This window comes from Alligator sinensis, unplaced genomic scaffold, assembly GCF_000455745.1.
Source record: "Alligator sinensis unplaced genomic scaffold, ASM45574v1 scaffold1297_1, whole genome shotgun sequence".
In the NCBI taxonomy this organism is placed as follows: Eukaryota; Metazoa; Chordata; order Crocodylia; family Alligatoridae; genus Alligator; species Alligator sinensis.
This window is the reverse complement of record NW_005842901.1, coordinates 130,989-136,325: the sequence shown is the minus strand read 5'-3', so window position 1 is coordinate 136,325 and position 5,337 is coordinate 130,989. Positions and strand designations below refer to the sequence as shown.

General features: G+C 46.3%; 1 pseudogene; it reads right to left on the bottom strand.

Annotated features, from left to right (window-relative positions):
• The window catches only part of LOC112548056, a 13,973-nt pseudogene extending 9,126 nt beyond the window's left edge, over nucleotides 1-4,847 (bottom strand).
• Nucleotides 4,848-5,337: the final 490 nt, after the last annotated feature.

Genomic DNA, 5,337 nt, shown 5'->3' with positions numbered 1-5,337 from the left:
GGTGTGAGAGAGCTGGATGTAGCTCTTGACAGGTCCCCAAAACTCATTAAAGTGGCCCTCCAGCCAAAATGAGTGCCCACCCCTGGATTGTACCATTGGTTAAACTACCTGTGACTGCAGCACAGAGCCTCAGACTGTGCAACACCTGCTGCAATGCCTGCTGCTTGTAGACACGCATACAATGAAAAACCCTGCAAAGTACAATAAATGAGCACAAGTACGTTAGAAAATAGTCAAATTTCATGTAGAGACATGAGAAGAAGACTCCTACTAACGCAGCCCAGTATACCCTTATTCTTCTTTGCAGCAAGGGCGTACTGTTTGCTCATGTTCAGCTTATTGTCCACAGTAGCCCCCAGGTCCTTTTTTGCAGAGCTGCTGTCCAGCCAGTCAGCCCCAGCTGGTGCATGGGATACTGGGGCATGGGATTGTGCCATCCTGAGTGCAGGGCTTTGCACTTGTTCTTATTGAACCCCATAGGATTTGTTTTGGTCCAATCCTCCAATTTGTCTAGATCTCTTGGAATAATAGCCTAACCCTCCAGCGTATCTACTACTCCCATGAATGACTCATGCCCCTGGCCGCTGGGGGAATATGGTGGCAGAAGCGAAGTGGCAGTAAGCGCGGGAGCTCCTGCAGATGCGGCTGCGGGGGGAGATGGTGAGCACCAACCAAGGGTCGGCAACCAACCACAGCCACTGGCAGCAGTGAGCGTCGGCAACAGCCAGCAGGATTGTGGAGCGCCTGCAGACACTGCCAGCAGCGCTGGCAGTGGGGCGACGAGCCGCAACCGCTCACAGGCTCCGCTGACATCATCGGCGGTGCCTTTTTGTAGGGGGTGTACTGCCATGCTCAGGGGGTGCATGTGCACCCCCTACACGTCACCCCTGACTACTCCCCCCAGCTTGGTGTCATTTGCCCTGGATCACTCTATACTGGCTGCTAACTAGACATTGAGCCTTGTTTACTACCCTTTGAGCTCAAGGATCTGTCCAGTTTTCTATCCACCTTACAGTCCATTCATCCAGCCCTTACTTCCTTAGCTTGCTTGCAAGAATGTTGTGCTAGACTGCATCAAAAGCCTTGCTACACTGCTCTTCCCACATCCACAGAGCCAGTCATCTTGTCATAGAAGGCCATCAGGTTGGTCGGGCATGACTTGCCCTTGGTGAATCCATGCTGACTGTTTCTAATCCCCTTCTCCTCTTCCAAGTGCTTACAAATAAATTTCTTGAGGATCTGCTTCATGATCTTTCCCGGGAATGAGGTGAGGCTAACTGGTCTATAGTTCCTTGAATCCTCCTTTTTCCCTTTCTTAAAGGTGGACACTATTTACCCTTTTCCAGTCATCCAGGATCTCTCCCAATCACCTTGAGTTTTAAAAAATAATGGCCAGCAGCTCTCCAATCACATCAGCCAACTCCCTCAGCACCATTGGGTGCATCACATCTGACCCCATGAACTTGTACATGCCCAGCTTTTCTAAAGAGTCCCTAACCTGTTCTTTCATCACTGTTGGCTGTTCATCTCCTCCTCAAACTGTGCTATCAGGTGCAGTAGTCTGGGAGCTGACCTTGCCTGTGAAGACTGAGGTAAAAAATGCATTAAGCACTTCACCCTTTTCCACAGCCTCTGTCACTAGGTTTCCTCCCCCATTCAGTAAGGGACCCACACTTCCCCTGATCCTCCCCTTGTTACTGACATACTTGTAGAAACCCTTCTTGTTACCCTTTATGTCCCTTGCTAGCTGCAACTCCAATTGCACTTTGGCCTTCCTGATTTCATCCCTGCATGTCCGAGCAATGCTCTTATAATCCTCTCTAGTTGTTTGTCCAAGTTTCCACTCCTTGTAAGCTTCCTTTTTGTGTTTTAGTTCACGGAAGAGTTCCCTGCTAAGCCACGCTAGTCTTCTGCCATACTTTTTAGTCTTTCTGCGCATTATCATGATTCATTTCTGCACCCTTGGTAAGGTTTCTTTAAAATACAGCCAGCTCTCCTGGACTCCTTTTTCCTCCTCAGACTGGCCTCTTAGGAGATCCTGCCCATGAGTCCCCTGAGTGAGTCGAAGTCTGCTTTTCTGAAGTCCAGGTCCTTACTCTGCTGCTCTTCTTCCTTCCTTTCCTCAAGATCCTGAACTCAGTCATCTCGTGGTCACTGCTACCCAAGTTGCCATCCACTACTACATTCTCCACCAGTTCTTCCCTATAGTATAAGACAGTGACTCAGGCCTATCTACATTAGGGATTTTTGCACAGCTGTAAGCTGCACTGATGTAAACCACGACTACAAGCCCCACTTCAGATCTGTGTGGTGCATTTGCTTTGAGTGCATGTGGGAATTGTATTGAATTGGGGTGCTCTGCCATTGCACAGTTCCCCTCTCAGTTCAAGACAGATAATGAAAAGCAGGACCTGCAGCATCCAGAGCTACATCTATGTATTCAAGAGACATTCAGTTCTAGTCAACATGGACTAACTTATATTAGAAGCATTAGGCCATGTCTTTACCAATTCTTCCTCGGCCCAGGTCCACTACCAAGGGTGAGAATCCCTATCTATTTGTTCCTGCTGGGGTACACCTGAGACCTGCAATTAAGCAGTGTAAAGGGCTTGCCAGCAGCTCTGCATGATCCCACAGTGCCATGCTTATGCCCTCCCAGGGAGGCACTCAAGGCTACCTACAGAGATGTCTAAGCCATTTATACTGCCCAATTGCAGGTCCCAGGTCTACCACAGCAGAAGCAAGAGGTGGATTCAGGGTTTGGAAAAAAATATAGACAGGGCCTTAGTTTCTAGGCACCACCACACTATATTAGGAAAGAGACAGGTGGAACACTTCTTGCTGGTTTCTGTTACTTGCACCTGTTTATTAAAGAGTCCCTTGTGTTGAGAGAGAGAGGCGTTATGACTACTGGAGCCAAATACGCATTAAACAAGCAAGTAGATCAAAATGGTACATTAAATGCTAGGACTTTTGTTTTCACAGCCTGTACTTGTCTGTTCTTCACTTCCACAGCTCACTTCTGAACATTATATAGTGTTATATTTATAATACAATATGAAGGGCACCAAACTCCATGGTATCCCTGTGAACCTCATATGGCTTATATTTGGAACAGATGACAGCACTGCCAAAGAAAAAGAAGCATGTACTTTGTGTGACTCCATTCTGCCCCAGTACTGGAGTCTCAAACAAGCTGTTGCTAATGGACAGGCAGAAATGAGGACTTGCAGCTTAATTCCAGGGGACTCGAGAACTAGCAAACACTAGAAAACCTGGTCAAGGAGATACATCTGGCATTGAACCCTGCTGTGGCCAGGCTCCAGGTTAGGCATGGATGCAATAGAAACAAATGCTAGAGATGGGAACCTTTTACTGAGGGGGTCCTGATTCCTGCACCAATAAACTTCAGCCCTTCTCCAATCAGGTGACTTCTTACTCCTCAGCAGAGGTGCTGATGTTGTGTGGGAGAAAGGCCATCTCTGAGACAGCTGAGATGTAGGCCAATTAGGTATTTGTAAACAGGAGCTGGCACCTGGACTATCAACAGGAATTGTATGACAGTGCAGGGAGAGTTCAGAGCACCCATTTAATATGCTGTTGTCAGTCTGCCCTACTTAGATGGTGGGCAGCTGCTGCCTACACCAGCTGAAGTTTCTAACCAGCTTCAGTGAATAATTTCAGGTCTGGTGCTCTGCAGTCTATTAATTCTCAAACAACAGAAAAAGGAGCATCCCTGCAAAGTGAGCAGGAAAGACTGCAATATCTTAGCTGGCAACAGGTCAAAGGTGATATAAAAAAGGAAAAATTAATAAGTTTTTGTGCCATTTTCCTTCTTGATGCTGTATAAAATGCGCGAGTGTTACTTTTCTGCTTGCTTTCCCCCTCAAAATCACAAATATCATCGAATCATAGAAAATTAGGGTTGGATGGGACCTCAGGAGATCATCTAGTCCAACCCTCTGCTGAAAGCAGAACCATCCCCAGCTAGATCATTCCAGCTAAGGCTTTGTCTTAGAAACCTCCAAGGATGGAGTCCACAACCTCTCTGGGTAACCTGTTTCAGTGTTTTACTACCCTCCTAGTGAGGAAATTCTTCCTAATATCCAACCTAAACTTCCCTTGCTGCAACTTGATACCATTGCTCCTTGTTCTGTCACCTGCCACCACTGGAAACAGTCCAGCTCCATGCTCTGTGGAACCACCCTTCAGGTAGTTGAAGGTTGCTATCAAATCCCCTCTCAGACTTCTCTTCTCTAGACTAAATAAGACCAGTTCCCTCAGCTTCTAATAAATCATGTACTGCAGCCCCTGAACCATTTTCATTGCCCTCCAGTAGACTCTCTCCAGTTTGTCCACATCCTTTCTGCAGTGGGGGGCCCAAAACTGACTGCCTTTTTCTGCTTTTGCTGGTGGATTTCTTGTATGACACATTTATGTAAGGAGACTTTTTCTCCCTTAGCTAAAAGCACAAGATATGTTGAATCTTCTCTCCGCAGTTTTAATCCAAGATAGAATATACAAAAACAAACTAAAAATGAAGGGTATAAAAATGTTATACCTCTCACTCAGTGTCTCCTTCCATGCTTTTTATAATGTCACGATTCTGCTTGTTCTCCACTTGTTTATAGCAGTATTTCTCAACTTTTTTGGACTGAAGGTACTCCTAGTTAGACTTAAGGCACCAGGGCCGGCCCGTCCTATGCTGCAAAACCTGTGGCCACAGGGGGCCCCACAGCTAAGGGGGCCCTCTGCGTCTGGCTGCTTGCCACCCCCTCCACCGTCAGCTTCACGTCTGGCCACTCGCTGTCATCCCCGCCACTGCTGCCGCTGGCTTCCTTAGCCATTTGCCGCCACCCCCCCCCGGCTTCTTCAAGGCAGGGAGCCCCAAAACTATTTCTTGCAGGGGGCCCCCCAAAATTGTAGCCCATCCTTCAAAAAACATGCCAGCTCTTAGCTTTCATTCATTTTTTGACTACAGAAAAATGCTAGAGCAATTTTTCTGTTTTACAAAGAACTCAGAAGGACCAAAACAAATCAGAATGTTTTTGATGTTATTGATTCTTATTTGAAATCTCTGGGTTTATTTTGTGAGTCATGTAGTGTTTTGTACATCTAACGGTGCTAATATTGTGTGGCATCCTGTGACACCCTTAAAAGAATCTCAAGGCAGCCCTGAGTACAATGGCATGCTGGTTAAGAATCACTCTTCCAGGGTAAATAACCCAAATTTTAAATTAAACAGTACGATAATTAAAGAAATAAAAACTTGTTGGGTCTTTATTATGTATCTTTGAAAAGAAAAAGAACACTAAATTGGCTTCTTTCTTGTTCTCT